This window comes from Sceloporus undulatus, chromosome 1 (genome assembly GCF_019175285.1).
Source record: "Sceloporus undulatus isolate JIND9_A2432 ecotype Alabama chromosome 1, SceUnd_v1.1, whole genome shotgun sequence".
NCBI classification, from domain to species: Eukaryota; Metazoa; Chordata; class Lepidosauria; order Squamata; family Phrynosomatidae; genus Sceloporus; species Sceloporus undulatus.
In genome coordinates this window covers 179,048,180-179,066,925 of record NC_056522.1, presented here as the reverse complement: position 1 = coordinate 179,066,925, position 18,746 = coordinate 179,048,180, and the positions used below count along the sequence as shown (strand labels likewise).

General features: G+C 41.1%; 1 long non-coding RNA gene across 1 annotated transcript; it reads right to left on the bottom strand.

The window, feature by feature from the left end:
• Window positions 1–3,067: 3,067 nt before the first annotated feature.
• LOC121919086 lies at window positions 3,068–8,354 on the bottom strand. The gene is made up of 2 exons (XR_006101397.1): window positions 7,627–8,354; window positions 3,068–3,762 (listed from the first exon to the last, which is right to left on the bottom strand). It is a non-coding gene; the product is annotated as an uncharacterized LOC121919086 (long non-coding RNA).
• Between the last annotated feature and the right edge of the window lie 10,392 nt (window positions 8,355–18,746).

The following is an 18,746-nucleotide window of genomic DNA, read 5'->3' as shown; positions in this document are numbered from 1 at the left end:
AAGTAACTCATTACAAGTAATGATGTCATCTGTACCATATTATTTGGGGGTAATGCTATTATCAATACTATTTTAAAAATGCTGTGGTGGCTGGTAATATCCTACATGGAGAGGGGGTCATTTAAGGAGATTTTGGCCATTTCACCCATTTTTTTTTAATGTCGGTCGGTCTTCTTTTTTAAGGAACTCAATTAACTAACTAGTGATAAGTAGCAGAGGAGGTTAGTCTCTTAGAAATGAATATGAAGTCACAGATTACTTTTTAAAATGTAACATTTCAATATATGTTTGAAACTAACATGTCAGGCAGAAAGTTGTGCAGGGCTGGGATATTTCCACAGCTTTGCATGTGCAAGGAATGGGGATGCTCTACAAAAAGGCCATTTTCCTTATAAGGGTTTTATAGATTTGTGGGCTCTCTTGTTACTTTGAAAGGGTGTTATAGAAATACTGATAATAAATTACAACAATTTAGTGCAGTGTGGTGATTACCTAGCTTCATGAGATGTGTTTTAAACAACAAAGAAAGGGAATAGAAGGCAATGAACAGGTCTGAGTATTCTCATTTTATGAAAATTGCCTTCAGAAATAGCCACCAGCTATTCCCCAGCTAGTATTACAATGTCAATGAGAGGTCTTTAGCATGAGAAAGGGGTGAAATCCATGCCAAGACATTTAAAAATGAAGCTTTGTGAAACTCAAAACTTCCCTTGGTAGTGTGAATGCATTATCTCAGCAGCTTATTACAAATTACTTATATCACTTTTAATCATTTCTGAAAAAGAAAAAAAAATCACTCTGGGTATTTAACTTTTATTCAGCATTGTATCTATCATGTTTCTCTGTTAAGAATATAGGAGTGTATTGCTTGCTTGCTTGCTTGCTTGCTTGCTCTCTTTCTCTCTCTCTCTCTCTCTCTCTCTCTCTCATTCTCTCCTCTCTCTCTTTGGAATTTATGAACATGGTGGATTTAATTGAGGAATCCATCCACTTTCAATGTAAATTTTCAGCTGGGTGGTCTTTCTTTCCTGATTCTCACTATGGACTCTGGAATCTCAGTAGGGCTCTTTGTCAATCCTTGAAGACTTTGCAACCACTAGAACAAATCAAAGTGAAATGTACATTTACTTCGGTTAGATTTTGAGGGATATTTACAGTTTATAGGTTGGGATGCAGTTGGTGTCATATGCAAGCATGACCTCCCATTATCATGTACACACTTATTAGGTTGTTACACAACTAAGTAAACAGTACCTCCTTGCATAATACTTGACCTTTTTGCACAAATCCCCAGAGCCAGTCAATGGCTGGGAGGGCAGGGGGCATACCGAATTTCTCAGGTTCAACATCTGGAAGAAGAGGGAAAACAACTTCATTCTGTAGCTCTAGTGAGAACATGTGAGTAGACGTCAAGATCCAGAAGGGTGGCATATTCTTTTTACCCCTGGCTGTGGAATCACAGCTGGGTACAGCCTAGGAATCTCCATCCTTTTCCAGGCAGTAATTGGGTGTGCTCTCAACCCTATAGAATTGGTTGGTTGCATTAGGGAAGGAGGACAGAAGCATGCTAAAAGAGCATTATGTGCTCTCCACCCTATATGGGTTCTCATCCAATATTTGATACTGTGTCCTCATGTATAATTTTTGTCAATTAAAAGCCCCTGGGTTGACTTATCCATGGGTCAATGTAAGTACTGTACTGTAAATCAAAAAAGGAACCACCCCTTTCTCTGGGTAGAGTGGTGAAAAGCAAGAGCCTGGTCCATCCCAGGAGAACCTAAAAGAAGCACTGACCCCCTCTACTCTTTGTGTCACAGCATTGCTTCTGACTTTTTTAAATACAAGGGTGGGAAAATGGTAATAGTACTTTCCTCCTCATCCATCCAGTCTTTAGGGTGATTACAAACATTTATGCCTGCCAGAATTTTGTAAGTTCTTTGGTATCGTTTCCTTTAGTTCATTGTTTGCATCCTTTGTTCCATGCATCTAAGTTTTACCCATGACTTATCCACAGGTCATATCAAAATCCATAATAATTCCATAACCTGTCTTTAACTTATACATGAAGTTGATTTATAGCTGAGTATATATGGTACTTGTAAGGTTGTTTTGTGTAGGGTTGTTTTTGAGCAGGGATGGATGAAGCCATTTGGCTTCCAGAGGCAGAAGTACAGATGGCTCCCCTCCCATTACTCCAGGCAAGGTACACCATCTAATGCCAGGCAAAAAGCAAACTTCCCTGCCAGTAGTAACAATATAATGGTAATAAATTAAATAACTAACATAGGTGGGATACAGACTGCCCCTTTGCACCACATATTGAGGCCAGGGCAGCCCATAGCGGCAGCCCAGAGGCCCCAATCTGGCACCTTTCGGGACCAGGTAGAAGCAGCAAAATGCTGCTTCTCTCTGGTCCTAAAAAGGGGTGTCCTTTGGGCTTCATGCCCCAGGACACCCCGGGAGCCGCAGCCAGGGGAGAAAGGGGGCCCCTTTCCCCCGGTGCCATTCCTGTGGCAATCTAGTTGCTGTGGGAACGAGGCACCCGCCGGGAAGGAGATCCATTTTGGAGCTTCTTCCAGTGCCGCTGATAGGCTGCCACAAGCAGCCTGACGCGGTGTGAAAACGTCATGCCCGTGCCACATCGTTTGGACACAGCGTGGCTGTGACATCATAATGGAGGCGCACGTGTATACAGAATGCCGCCATTATGCCGCCACAACTACATGTTAGGGTTATGGGGTGTCTGTAAAGGATGCCCCAAGGCAACCCTAGCATGCATCCACGCCGGCGCAAAGCTGGATAGGGCCATACACTCCTTTTATAATACTCCAGTCTGTTGCCTGAAGTGGCCACCTCACTCTTCTTAGGAGAATGAGTTACTTTTATAAAGTAAAAACATTAGTAAATCATATTTTTGGAAGCTTGTTCTTCATTACTATTATTAAAAAATACATTACTTAACAGGTTGCTAGAAACCAGTTACCCCAAGCCATCCATATAAAGGTGCTTGCTGGTACTGCCTGAGCTGATAATGTTAACCAATAACATGACAGCATGATATCATGAATAAAAAATAAAAATAAATAAAACTTTATTTACATCCCACTTTTCTGTTGTCAAGCAATCAAAGTGGCTTACATCTAAAAGTCTGTCCAATACACAAGAATTAAACATAGTATGATTAAAATTAGTCAATTAAAAACAGATAAAAACAAAGTAATCACAATAATAAGCAAAGAGGCTGAGTGATGCACTATCCATGATGGGAAGTGGGTTCATTTTGTCTTTATTTGGCTGAGGTATCTATCTGGAAAGGCCTGCTGGGAGAGATCCATGTTGACAACTGTTTTGAAGCCGTCTAAGCTGGTCATTTGACAGATCTCCTCCGGCAGGGCATTCCACAATCTAGGAGCGGCGACGGAAAAGGTCCTCTGGGAGGTTGCAGTCAGTCTCGATTTTTTAGGTTGCAATAAATTCCTCCCAGAACAAACCATAGGGTGGTAAATGTTCTCTTTCCCCCATGTGTTTTCATCCATCCTGCGTGGATGGTGCCAGACCTGAAGGGTGATTGCCAAATTGGATCAGAGCAAATAAAACTGTCGATCCATCTCCTTGCATGGTCAGTCTAATGGCCAAAGGAACAAAAGAAAACGTCTTTCTTGATCAGCCTCACAGTGAATTTTTAGATGAAATTCAGGTTGAACAAGGTGCCTAGCAGTCACATTGCTTCCATTGCTTTGAGTAACTTCTTCAGTACACATTCTTCAATAATGTTTGAAATTATACAAATAGGATGCAGATTTGCCAGTGAAAAGGAAAAAAAGAAAAGAAATAAAAAATATTAAGTTTTTCTGTTTACCATATTACAATATATCTCAACATTCTTTGAAGAACGATGACATCCTTTATTTTAATTAGAGGATTCCATAATTGAAGATAGTCCCCCCCCCCAGCACTCATTCCTTTCTCTTTTTTAAGGGACAATTGTGTTCATAATTAGTAACTTCTTTTAGCTTAGCAGCTGTCAAAGTTATGTTGTGAAGCCACTTTTGTACAAAGAGAATATTCAGTTTCACCGATTTCCAACATTACAGCTGTTATTAAGGTGTTCTCAATTAGTTGCAGGTCAACCATAGGAGACGTGTGAGCATCTGCTCAATACCTGCTTTCTCAACTCTGAGTTGTAAACATGTCTTACTTTGCTTTGTTGGATTGTGGTGATCTATGGACTGCCTACCTCTCTAATTAGCACACACTAACTTAATTGAAAACTTTATTGCAACCATCCAAATGAGTGATTTATTTTTAATTTTTATTTTTTCCAGTCCTGGTTCCTGTTTTGTGTCTATTGTGGAAATTACTCTCAACCACTGATTTATATTTACATCTTCCACCTCTGCTATTTACTGTTTCCACTGCCTTGCACATTTTCTTGTTTGGAGCCTGGCAGGCAAAAGGTTTGACCTTGCAATAGCCATGCTTGCTGATTCAATCAGGATTATAAAACCCTTCAAAAACATACATATTTCTCCCTCACATTCTTTTTGCATTTCATTGCTGCCTGTTGTCCTTGTCTGCATTTGTCTTTGTTTCCCTCCCCTCACTTTTTTTTTGGCCATGATTCAGTTTTTATGAGATTTGATTTATTTGGGTGAAAACTGCAGTCCTGCCAACAAGAAGTATGATATAAATCTATACATAACCGTCATAATAATAAAGGGAGTGAAGTTTATATTTCACTTTACGTTTGCCTAAGCATCACAACATGAAGATTTTTGAGGCCTCTGTGGAGCGTCAGCCATTAAATAAGGCACTATAAAACGAAGGCATCATACATCTCTTGTTACTTGCTCAATGAAATTAAACTCCTGCTTTAAGGGTGGCCTCACAGGACTTTGCAGGGTGGATATCATTCATTTGCCCATCTTTTACTTTTAAACCATGCCTCATAAATCAATTTCTATTAGAATCCACATAAAACAATATTTTGCTCAATAAAGTTTATGCTTTGAAGATATCAAATAGTCCCTGGTCCGGTTAGCACTCTGGAGGAGCTCTTCAGGGTATGTGTATGTGTCGTAAATTGCTCTCTCAGATGACACAGTCATTGCTATTTCTTGGAAACTTTATATTTTTTTGTTAGGTCAAGAAGCCTGTAATTCTGAAAGTGATCCCTGAACCTTACTTAATGCAGCAAAAGGCAACTGGAAAAGGGGATTGAACTTTAGTATCTTGAAGTGGGAATGTAATAACTTTCCCCCATCTCCTCTGTAAAGAGACTTGGGCCATGTGATGAATGCAGAACCTTCGCTCACAAGGTTTTCCTGATATTATACACTTGTAGCAAATAAGGTTAGAACCTTTAAAATATAGCATTTAGTAATATGCTGGAAATAGCTTCTTCTCCACTCCTTTAAAGGTCACCGCATTTGCTTTCAAGTCGTAATTTTAGTTCAGGCCTTCGCTGAGTGGAACTGAGAACATACTAGCCAGTGCACCCTCCATTTCTCAAGGGCTGAAATAAAATAGCCAAGGAAGTTCATATATTGTACGTGTGTTTCTGTGCTACAAATGTACAAGCTTTCATTAAACCTCTACAGCAAAACAAACAAAAAGCATAGGAAAAATCTTATTTGGGTCATTCAGGGCCCATCCTTCTACATGTTCTTCTCTTATCACATCTTGAACAATCATGGAAGGAAAGGATGCATGTTGATGATGATCTTTGCCTATTTTTGTCAGGATTGCCTTGGGCAAATGCAGCTGAATTTGGGACATATATATGTCCAGTTCAACACTTGTGTGATTGCCTGAGGGAGTGTGCAGAATCTTGAAACACAGAGAGTGTTAGTTTTTTGTGGGTTTTTCGGGCTATGTGGCCATGTTCTAGAGGAGTTTCTTCCTGACGTTTCGCCAGCATCTGTGGCTAGCATCTTCAAAGAAAGTTGAAGACTCAATAAATGCAAATGAGAAATCTCCCAGGGTCAGGGGTTTCCCAGCAGTCAATGAGCACTAATCAAGCAGACACTAATCCTCCTTTGGATACCTTCCCACCCTGAGGCCTACTATTAGCAACAGAACAATACACATGCACATCACTCCTGCCTTCCCAGGTCACACAGTATATATATACCCATTCCTTTCCGGGCAAGCATTCTCTGAAGATGCCAGCCACAGATGCTGGTGAAACATCAGGAAGAAACTCTTCTAGAACATGATCCACATAGCCCGAAAACCCCACAAAACACTATGGATGCCAGCCATGAAAGCCTTCGATGTTACATAGAGAGTGTTAGTTTATGAATGGGCACATGGGAGGTGGGCATACTGCTGATGTGATATACATGATCATAGCAGATCAGAAGACCTCACCTCCCCAATTGGTCAATATATACCTTTTTAGAAATTTTAGAAATGTACAGGTTTTCCCCCCATCATATATGAAAGCCCATCATTACTGAGAAGGAGAGCCCAGATTTGAGGTTGGCAATTATGTTGGGTTTGAGCCAATTTTCTCCCATTGAAAAAGACACCAGTGCCCCAAAGTCCCAATGCTTTGAGAGAACTGAGCTTCATGCCCCTTTTATTCCAGAAGAGCAGTTCTGAGAGTTTGGGGGGTGTCAAGGACTGCAAAAACAGCCTGTGGGGGAAGGCAGATGGGTCTCAGAGCCACATTTTGCCCACCCCTGACCTAGTTGTTATGTTTCCCTACAGTAAAATGCTATAACTGGCAACAGATCAATATAGTGCAATCTGTAGGTACTGTATATGATCATAGTATCTCTCCAGCTGGTAAGTATATAGTGCAATCTGTACGAAAGTACTCTTCTGCAGATTAATGCGTGTCATTGAACCCAATGGGACTGTTTTGGGATAAAACTTGTCTAGGAATGAATGGAAAGTGTTGTTAAGGAACAAACCAATCATCTATCTATCTATCTATCTATCTATCTATCTATCTATCTATCTAATCGAGCTATCAGCTATCTACTATCTATCTATCTTTTTAATAGATCATTCAGATTAAATATTGCATTTCTAAGGGCTGAAATAAAAATAATTTGCTTTCATCCAGTTGAGTCCTTTATAAATGAAGAGGGTGGGATCAGTTTCCATCACTTTATCTTTTTCAGGCCTGTGCACAACATCTCTAACTCTTCAGTGTTCCACCATTATTGTCTATGTGATGGAGAAAAGAAAGCCGTAGCAATATTGCCTCTCGTCTCTTACCAAGAGTGAAACTCTGTTTATAGATCTCTGGGTCAAATTCAGTATATTCTGTGCTGCGTTGAGAACATCCTATCTCTCATCTCAAAAGTGTTAGAGACAAAGACTTTTTTCTGCATATTCTGTGCAGTACTCCTAAAGACTAGAACTTGGAAAAGTTACTTTTTGTACTGCAACTATCAAAGCCCCATACTCCATTACCACTTGTCCCCAAATGTAAAATTTCCAAGCTCTGCCATTAGCTCATGAAGCAAGCTACTGTTCAGTTTTAAATACAACTTGCCCTGAGTGCTCATATTCTGAGTAGCACCTATGTGAAAAGATCACAAAATTCCTTTTTTCAGAGGTAGTATTCAAGACCCATTGAAAGTAAACAAATGTAGTCCCATGCCTACTTACAGGGGGCTAACTTCCAAACAGGCACATATTGGATTGCCTTGTTCCAAGAGTTTGCATGAAACGTTTGCATAAGGAATTCCTTTCTTCCCTTCCTCTGGATTGGTCTTCCACATTCCTGAAATTTACTAAATGGAACAAGAGCCAATTGGGATCATGAGGTAGGGTTGGGAGGGATGGAGAGGGGGGAGAGATTAAAGCCAAAGATCACAAACAAATATAAAGCTGCTAAAGACAGTGATAATATGGATCTGAACAGACTGTTGACTGTGTGGAATTGCAATTATCTCTGAGACTCCTGGGATGTTGCTCAAGGAATTACTTTGCACTACAAAACATAGCAGATTGTTCTCGGGTGCAGAATGTATTGATTTTGCCATCCTCCAGCATCCTGCAAAGCACCTGACCATGTCGTTTAAGCGTGTGTTAACCAAACACATCAATAAACATAAAACATTTTTAAAACCCTAAAATCACCTCATAAATAATAATAAAGGAGTGAATTATTGCAGTACCATAAGTGTAATTGATGTCATTATGAATCAACCACACAATTTATCCATCCCCAAGTCTTAACATGTATGAAAGCATCAGTCAACCTTTTTCCTTTTATTAAAGAAAACCAAACACCCTATAGTTTATCTTGCTTAAAAGGACGCTTTTCATGGCCTTTTTGTTGGCTAGTATATCTGCAAAAGTAAGATTAAAATTTCAATGCTTCTTTATTTTGCTGCAGCCTTTCCACCTCTTTAATTCAGCTGTGACTGATGTTAGGAGTTTGTGAGACTAGGGAAGGAAAGGGCATCACTTGTTGCAGTGATCACTTAGCATATTTTCCAAAAACGCTTTAGGTTTACAGCTGTTATTAAAGTTTAAGGAGCAGAAATTATTTGATAGGTATAGAAAACACCAGAGATGGAAGCAACCTGTTGCTGATTGCCAAATAAATACCTAAATAAATTTTAGATGATAGGCAGTCTGCCTTTTAACCTGTTATTCAATCTATTACTAATTTTTATTTATTTATTTAGTTAATTATTTCATTTATGTGCTACCTTTCTCCCCAGAGGGACTCAAGGTGGCTCACAGACAAAATATTTAAAATCTCAATAAAAATCAAAACAATTAAAACCATCTATATCCAATATGAAATCACATTAAATATACAAAAGTTAAAAACAAACTGAAAAACCACCTGCCCCATAAAAACCACCTTACGGGTGCATTATATACTAAATGCCTGCCTGCTTAAAAACATTCTTACTTGCCAATGAAAGGCCAGCAGACAGGAGGCCAGTGTAGCCTTCCATGGAAAGGTATTTCACAGGGTGGGAGCAGCCACCGATTGTGTCCTCATCAGGCAATCCTGTGATCTTGGCGGGACTGGGAGAAAGCTTTCTCCTGAAGATTTTAGTGCTCTAGCGGGTTCGTATGAGGAGATACGATCTCTCCAATAGTCTGCATCTAAGCCGTGTAGGGCTTTATAGGTCATTATTATTTATTATTATAATTGTTCATAAATTACTAAACTTAAATATATTTTGCACATACTAACATGTCAGAATAAATGCCTTTTCGAGATAGAGAAATTTGATGTTTGATGTTGTTCTGTGCCTTCAAGTCATTTCTGATTTACGGTAACTGTAAGGTGAACCTGTCACAGTTTTCTGGCAACGATTGTTCAGAGCAGGTTTGCCTTTGACTTCCTCTGTGGTTGAATGTATATGACTTGTCCAAGGTTACCCAGTGGGTTTCCATGGTCAAGGGGTGATTCAGTGTCCCACCATCCTAGTCCAACACTCAAAACTACACTACACTGGCTCCCAGAATGACATGTGAGATAACTAATTTTCGTATCTTCCTTTCAATTTTATATTACAACGTTTGACTGACATCCTCCATCATCTTTCCCCTCTCCAGTGAAAATGCCTTGAAACATGTGTGCTTTCCTCCCATTTCCAATCAGAAATCCCATGGGAATTTAAGACAGGGGAGGGAAAGCAGAAGCCTCTTGGACTTTTGGAGGACTCCTGAGATGTCCAGGAGGATGCCTGTTCCAAGACAGCTGGTAACTGCCTGGCCACTTCCTCCCCCTTCTCTGGTCACTAAATAACCACAGTGGCATGCCCAGATCCAAAACAGTTGGGCATCATAGGAAGAGATTATTGGGAGATAGAGGTTTTGAATTCCTGCGTCTACCATGAACCAAAAAGTGCATGTATAATTTTAAATTAAATCTGTCTATGTCACAATATTCTGGCCATGTGTCTAGTTGTCTGTCAAGCTAGGTAAATCCACAAATTTTATCTGGGAGTCATCAAATTATGTGTGTTATCTAATGGGACCAACCACATAAGGTTTTAGATCCTATTGGTCAAGAACTATTAATAGTTCTGAACAAACACTTCCATTTTCTTTCTTTTTGCTCTACAAGATACATTTATGAACTGATTTTTTAAAACCAAACTTTATATTGAGCCTTAGCATAACATACACCACATTTTCAGATTCAGGACCAGCTGAATTGGCTTTGAACGGACCTTGGTGTGCAACAAATGTTAAGGATATTTTTGTTTCCTGCAAAATATAAGTGAAATCATTCACATCAACTTAACCTGGGTACATTTTCCTAGTATGAAATAACAGGCATTAGTTAAGGAAACAACTCCATCCACCATTTTCCCCCCTTTCTCCACCTCCATTCTTTCCAGACAGCATTTACTTTCACTTTTTTATACTTTTTCCTTTTCAGGACACATATCTAGAAAGGCCAGGATACATCACATATTTCGCATACTAACCTTCTACTATATCTACAGTACCTGCCTCTTCCCAGATGTCAAAAGGAGAGGCCTTTCTTTGCATTTCACCTGACATGGAGTCATGGTTGATAGTGATAATGGCATTATCAGTAGCTGTAACAACATTGTGAAAAGAACACCTTGCCCCATGAACAGCCTGTTCCAACCACATGATTTTTTTTAGTTTCAATAAAAATTGATGTTATAACATTGAACTCTTTTAAACACTTTTCTGTCATGTAAGCTTTTCCTAATACCTGGGTTGTTAGAGATAGGACAAGAAGGTGATGTATCCTCTGCTACCGAGAACTATTTGTCACCCTCTGCAGTGTCCTCTGTGAGGTCAAAGATGGGAGGCAAAATCATATTACTTTTCAGTTCTTTCCTTAAGATCAGACTCCTATGGTACATTTTCTCTTCCCTTAAGATCACACTCCTATGGTGCATGTTCTAGGCATTTTTCATTTCTAACCACAATCCACTATGACATATTTAGCTTTCAATACTTTGTTTTGTCCCAAATTATCTGGAACATCATTTTCTAATTCTGCCAGAATTAGAAATGTTCCAACAAACTGTGGCGGGATGCAGACTGCTCCTTTGGGGCGGCCTGCACCCGCCCCTTTCCCCGATGTATCGGGGCCTCAACGGCCACAGCAACAGCCCCAGAGGCCCCAATCCGCTGCTTTTCCAGGCCTTGGGGAAGTGGCAAAAAGCCACTTCCCCAAGGCCTGAAAAGGGGTGTCCTTGGGGCGGGGAGAGAGAGAAAGGGACCGCTCGGCCCTTTTCTATTTTGTATCCCTGGCACTACCGTGTAAAGGCTGCGCCAGCGATACAAGCGGCAGAAAGAGCTCCATTTCGGAGCTCCTTCTGGCGCCGCTGAAAGGGCTCCACAAGCTCCCTGCAGTGGCGTGCGTGTATCACGCCTGCACTGCTCCATTTGGAGGTGGCGCGGCCATGACGTTGTAATGGTGGCACCCATGTAGACAGGGCGCCACCATTACCACGCCGCGGTTATGTACTAGGGTTGAGGGGTGTCTGTAAAGGATCCCCCGAGGCAACCCTAGCACGTATCCAGGCCCGCCCAAAGTGCCGGTCTGGATACCGCCTGTATTATATGAAAGGTTTCTATTTTGTACCTTCGGTATGGTCCTACATGCTGTAGGACAGAGTTAATATTTTGTAGAAGAAAACTTCCTGATTAATTTTCAAAAGCCCTTCCTGAAATGTATGAGAATTTCATTTGTCTTCTAGAATATTCATCTATTGGGCAGAGAATTTCAGGAGCAACTGTAGATCCAGTTTTCATATTACTTAATATTATTTTAATGCTGTTGAAAGAAACAAACAGGCTGGGCCACTATAGTTTTTTGTGGGTTTGTCAGACTATGTGGCCATGTTCTAGCAGAGTTTCTTTCTGACATTTCACCAGCATCTGTGGCTGGCATCTTCATTCTCTGGAGAGTTATATAGACACATACATACATAGATATACATACTGTGTGACCCTGGGTAGGGAGGAGTGATTTCCATGTTAATTTGTGTTTGTTCTGTTGTTGATGGCAGGGCCCCAGCGATTTTGCCTAGAAAGATACTATAGTTGATGGTACTCAAAGCCACTGAGAGGTCATCCACCAGGGCAATCAAAGTTGTCTTCATCCCATAACCAGGACTAAAGCCATATTGAAATGGATCTATATATTCGATTATAAGTCGACCTCATGTATAAGTTGAAGTCAGGTTTTAGGGCCAAAATTATGGATTTTGGCATGACCCATGGATAAGGCAATGGTAAAAGGAGGAGGAGTGTGGTCGTGGTGGGAGACTCCTTGCTCAGGGGTACAGAAGCAGTGATTTGCAGGCATGACGATATGTCTTGAGCTGTGTGTTGTCTCCCTGGGGCAAAGATCAGTGATGTGACAAAGAGGTTGACAAGACTAGTCAAGCCTACTGACCAATACCCCTTGCTTTTGGTCTATGTGGGAACCAATGACACTGCAAGACACAGCCTTCAGAATATCAGAAAGGATTATGAGGCTCTGGGTAGGAAGCTGAAAGAAATGGATGCACTGATTGTCATCTCGTCTCTTCTGCTTGTTGAAGGGAGAGGAAAAATAGCAGAGGTGAATAACTGGCTCCACGGATGGTGCCGCCAAGAATGATTTGGATTCCTTGATCATGGTCTGCAGTTCCATGAGGAGGGACTTCTGGCATGGGATGGGTTGCATCTCATGCCAACTGGCAGAAACGTTTTTGTCAACAGTCTCAAGAATTTGGTCAGGAGGGCTTTAAACTGAGTTTTGTGGGGGAGGGAGACAGTATTCTGGAAGGCAAAAGGGCTGGAGAAAATAGCCAAACTGTCATAGAGGGAACAAGGCAAAGAGTGCAAGCACCCAACAGTGGGAGGAAAAAAATCTTGCACATGCAGCAAGTAAAGGGGATCCATGGTCTTCAATGTCTCTACACTAATGCACAGAGCATGAGAAATAAGCAAGATGAACTTGAACTCCTTGTACAACAAAGCAAATATTATATAATAGGCATCACTGAAACCTGGTGGGATGAATCTCATGATTTTTAAGAGAAGGAGGTCAAACAGGGTGGAGGGGGAATAGCATTATATGTCCTAGATATTTACACCAGTGAAGAGATCCAGGACATCAGAACTGGAAGCCAGGTGGAGAGCATCTGGATAAAAATTAAAGGGGAGGGAAACAGCAAAGATGTCCACTACAGACCCCCAAGTCAGATGGACGAATTGGATGATGCCTTTCTAGAACAGATGACCACACACTCATGTAGTAGTAATGGGTGACTTCAACTATCCTGATATTTGCTGGAATTCAAACTCAGCAAAATCTTCAAGGTCTAGCAAATTCCTTACTAGCCTTGGAGACAATTTCACTGTCCCAAAGGTGGAACAGGCAACAAGGGGGTCAACTATTTTAGATTTGATTCTAGCCAACAGGGATAACTTATGGAGCTGGGTATGTTTAGCCTGGAAAAGGGTTGGTTAAGAGATGCTATGATGGCCCTGTGTAAATATTTGAAGGGGTGTCACACTGAGGATGGAGCAAGCTTGTTTTCTGCTGCTCCAGAGACTAGATCACAGAACAAAGGATGGAAACTACAAGAAAAGAGATTCCACCTCAACCTTAAGGGGAACTTCCTGACAGTAAGGGCTGTTTGACAGTGGAACACACTCCCTCGGAGTGTAGTGGAGCCTCCTTCCCTGGAGGTCTTTAAACAAAGGCTTGATGGCTATCTGTTGGGGATGCTTTGATTGAGATTTCCTGCATGGCAGGGGTTGGATGGCATGGCCGTTGTGGTCTCTTCCAACTCTAAGCTTCTATGATTCTAGGAAAACTTGGAGGTTCCTTCACTTTGTGTATATGTCCGTATAGCAAGAGCTCATTGAGGCTGTTTCTTTCAACTTTGTTTGCAGCCTTCACCCAGACAGAGATGGCCAGTGGGGATGGGTGAACGCCTCTGTTTGTTTGTTTAAAAGCAATTAATCACTCAGGACTCTTTCTGCTCAGTGCAAGAGAAAAAGAAATTATGGAGCTTATTGCTCAGCATTTTAAACTGGCTCTAGCCTCCCAGGCTGGAGCTAGGACACATGATGGAGGTGGGGATTATCACACACTAAATCATCTCTGAATTGCTGGCCACCACCAGCTTGCTGACTTTTTAAAAGTGCTGGCAGAGCGCAGCTTGGACCCAGCTGGGATCTGGGCTGATTGCGGCTAGAGGTTCGCCGGAGATTTAATGTATGATCATCTCCACCTCCATCCCACATCCCTGTCCAGGAAAGTAGACAAATGGCTGATATGATCAGCTCAGTTCCCAAACAAACAAACAAACAAACAAACCACTGTCTGGCAAAGCTAGTGCAATGCAGTAGATGAAGTCTCTGAATCTAAGTGCAGAATCACAAGAGGTATTACCAAAAGATTTGTCGAGAAGTTTGAGGTCCAGAGTATCATATAGGCAGGTCAATAACTCAGTCCAAAGGTCAAGGGTTCCAGGAAGTCAAGATAGGTCAGCAGTCCAAGAAGCAAGATTTCAGTCCAAAGAGCAATGGGAGCCAGAGACAGAGTACTCTCCCCAAGAAAGTCAGATAATCACTGGTAACTAGGCAAACATCCTACAGCTGCTTATATGGGCATGCTGCAGGCGTTCAGGTGCATCATTGCCAGCATGTTTCTGATAAAGCCTCCATGACCATCGAAGGTACTCCCTTTCAGCTTGATGCTGACTGAAGGTAGGCACACTCTCTTGATCCTCCTCCAAGTCTAAAGACTCTGCCACAGGGAGACTGGGCTGCTGAACCTCCTGAGAGGCCACAGACTCTGCTGAAGTTGGCACAGCAGAGCTGGGGCTGCAGGCTCCACACCTGCAGAATCATGTTCCAGAGACTCTGGCTCACCCTCTGAGTCCTCCGAGTCCCCTTCCAGGTTGGGCCTGACAATCCTGGCTCCAGCCCAGGAGGCTGGTTCCAATTTATAATGTTGAGCGATAAGCTCCTATCTTCCCACCATGTGGGAAAATCTGAAAGAGCTGCTATCACATTATCATATAAATAAGTCGATCTGGGATTTTGGGGTCAATTTTGGGTGTAAATTTTAGACTTATAGATGAGTATATGTGGTAGTCCATTTCATCAAGCAACCCCTGAACCTGGGAGGCCACTACAGAATTTTAGATGGTTAATTAAATAATTTATCTTCTCAAAGTCAACTACTAAGACGTATCGGATCCACCAGTATAAAACCCAACTGTCCCAATTTGGCAGGAGCAGTCTCAATCAATCTTCTGTCATTCCACCTTTTCAGCTGCTTTTAAAATGTCCCAGTTTTTCTTACCCTCTTAGTCCTCTACTTACTTCAAGTGGTGCAAAAGGTGTTTGCCCTCAATTAACTCAGCAGAGGAAAGGCGGAGTTGGAATCGTGTTCTTCCCAGTAGGCTCAGGCAAAAGGAACTGTTGCATCTGCCCCTGGCTTGTTTGTTCTTCCTCATATATAACTTTTCCATATTGATCACACTCTGATATTGCCTGACCACATATGTCCCAGTTTTTTTCTGTGAAATGTTGGACGATATAAACCAAGGGTGGAAAATATGGCCCTGAGGTTGCATGTGGCCCTTTAGTGTATTTTTGTGGCTTTTGACCCTGGCCTGTTCTTTCTGACCAGAAAGAAAGAAAGGGAAGGAGGGAGGGAGGGAGGATGAATTGCCTTTTTTGGAAGCCTCCAGGAATGGCAACTCACCTTTTAAATGTGTGACAGGGACCCTCTGTGCTGTTAAACATCAACACATATCCTTTCCCCCACCTTAATCAGAAAAATATTTTCAGGGTTTTTTCCCTTTGGCATTTTTGGCCATCCATTGAGCCCCCAGACAGGGCCAGAGACAGCAAACTGACTTCCAGAATGACCACATTTGCTCACCCCAGGCTACATCAAAACAAATGGCACCTGGTTGAAAAAGAAGCCCCAAATCCACCTTACACAGTAGAAGTATTCACATCATCTTCAGAAATGGATCATCTCCAATCATGCAGAAAAAATGTCTCATTTCATATAATGATGGGAGGTATAATGGGAAAGTATTAAGGAATGACTTCGTGACTCATACAATAGATATAACACTCCTTTAAAGCATAAAAATAGTCCCTACATGCAGGTTAAAAATGGGGGTTGGCACAAATTAACATCCATTGTGTCATTTGCAAGAAGAAGAAGAAAAGCCAGCCATCAGCTATTGGCCTTAACATGATATTAATTAACTCTGCCTATTGTGTTTGCTCAGTCACACCTTCTGTGCATGATTGCTCCCTGAAATAAAATCATGTTTCTGAGAACTTTACATAAGCTGGAACACCACTGATTTCATGCTGCTGCCTGAACTTGCCCTAAGTTACAGAAGAATCTGAGCCATCTCTGTAGCTGAATGTAAATTGGTCTAAGAACTTTGTAAAGTCATGAACAATTAGCCACTTTAATCAGCTTTCTTGCCCCCTCCTTTATGTTGAAGATTGTGAAATGATGTTTGTATTGCATTTCTCACTGCCTACAGAAACATCTGACTTTATTAGAGCTCAATATTTCCCTGTGTTCAGCTGCAGATGTTCCAAGAAGTTCATTATAAATTCATCAGAGTGTAGAATCCAGCCCACAGCATTGGACATTCTTTTTACTGATGCAGAAATGGACTGTATTCTGAGTGAAAACAAGGTCTCAGCCAGTTCCCACATTCCTAACAATGAAGACGTGCAGGAAACAGTTTAGCACATAAGCTGTTGATTTGTCAATAACTTAATTCTCCATGACAACCTCCACAGAGGAGTGAGAAAAGTCAATAGCAGGAAGTTCACATCACCTTGGACTGCTGACAGGAGGCAGAGCACAATAAAGATGAAAAAAGAGGCCATAAGCCTTGATCAGCAGTCATTTAACCATCAAACTCAAGAATGCTAAAGGATAATTAAAATGGCACATATACAATGAATCATCTCAATATAAACCAGGGTTTCATAATCCATGAAATGAGCAAGAGATTCCCCCAGTGGTCAATTGCACTATATACATATATATTTTCTGACTACGTTTTCCCCATCTGCTTGCACTTCTAGAATGCTGGCTGTTGACCTTATACATTTGTTCATTGCAGGTGCTATCCAAGGCCCCAAAACTAAATTAAAAACTTCTCTTGAGTCCACTTGGAGCAAGGCCTTTTCACCCTACAATGAGTTAAACTGAAGAAGGTCTACTATTATAACTGATTATATGCAACAATACCTTTTACAGCACACCCACATCATACATGTCTGTGCTGGAAGCCGCACTGGAAAAAGCCCTGGTGCACGCTGGAAGACCTAATGGGGCACATATCCACGGTGCACACCCTGTGCTGCAGCGTGAACACGAGCCCCATTACTTCTAATGGGGCTCCAACATATGCGGGATTTCCCTTAAGCAGGGGGTCCGGAACGGATCCTCCGTGTAAGGAAAGGGCCCACTCTACATGATTTCAGAAAAGCGTATTATTCAGATAATTGGTTTGTTTTGCTGAGGCCACCACCCTTCTGCCAAATGAATAAATGCATTAAGAATTTTGTGTGTGAGCACATGCGTGCATGTATGTATACCCTATTTATTGATTGATTTGATTTATATTCCAGCTTTTTCCCAAGGGAGCATCTGTTTTTCTGTGTATGTCTCTGGGAGAAAATCATGTCCTTACCTCTTGGAAATGCTTGTGGCATCCATTCTTGCTATCCAGTTGAAGTGGCTCTTTGACCTGTGGTTGGTTATGAGGAGGCAGAGTTACATTTGCAAAGCAGCCTTAGCCCACCTTATCAATTGGTAAGCACTGATGTAAATAACCTGTGGAGGAAGAAACCTTAGACGGATCTTAATGAAGGTCAATCTACATAGATCAGTATTGTTTATAGTGACTGTCAGGAGCTCTCCAGGGGTTTGAAGACAACCTCTTTCCAGGCTTTTCCAGAAACTCTTGAAAAAATTTCTTGTCTCTTGTAGTATGTGGCTTGAGTCAATTGCACTTGAAGGAGAGGTGAGGAAGCTTTTACCATCCATAGACCCATCTATAATTCTTCCCATGTCAGCCATGCTGACTGGTGCTTTTACAGCTTGCTTATCTGGGAATACCACCACAGTAGAACACCACCACTATCACAGGACAGGATGTTTGTATTGGGAAACGTTTGTGCAGTAAATTGTTTATAAACATATATATTTTTGAAATTTGTTCCAATGGATAGTATTTGTTGAATGAGTAGTATTATATATATATATATATATATATATATATATATATATATAGAATAGTTTTAATTTCCACTCATGTTATGGCTATTGATACATGCAAATTACTAAAAATTGTATCATATGTGTTATAGTTCGGTTTGTAGCCAGTGGCACTGGCACATGAAATATTTGAAAGCTATAAGTTTGCACTGAAGAAGACCTTGTACAAAATTAGTATAGAAGTATTGGTAATGTTCATCTTGGTTGCCCATCATGAACAATTTGCTAGTCCCTGTAGCACGTTCTTTCACAACAGCATGGTTGCCCATCATTTATAGTTTGTTTTATCATTGCCAATCATTGAAAAAAGTACTTTCACTGTAGTTATTTGGTTCTACTCACAGATGGAGGATATTTATCTTCAAAAGACTTTCACTCGACTTTGTATATTTATACATGTTAAAAATTTCATTTACTTTGTATGTATGTTCTTTGTGGCATTTTTTAAGGTAGATTCTGCTCCCCCCCCCCCGTTATAATTGTAATATTA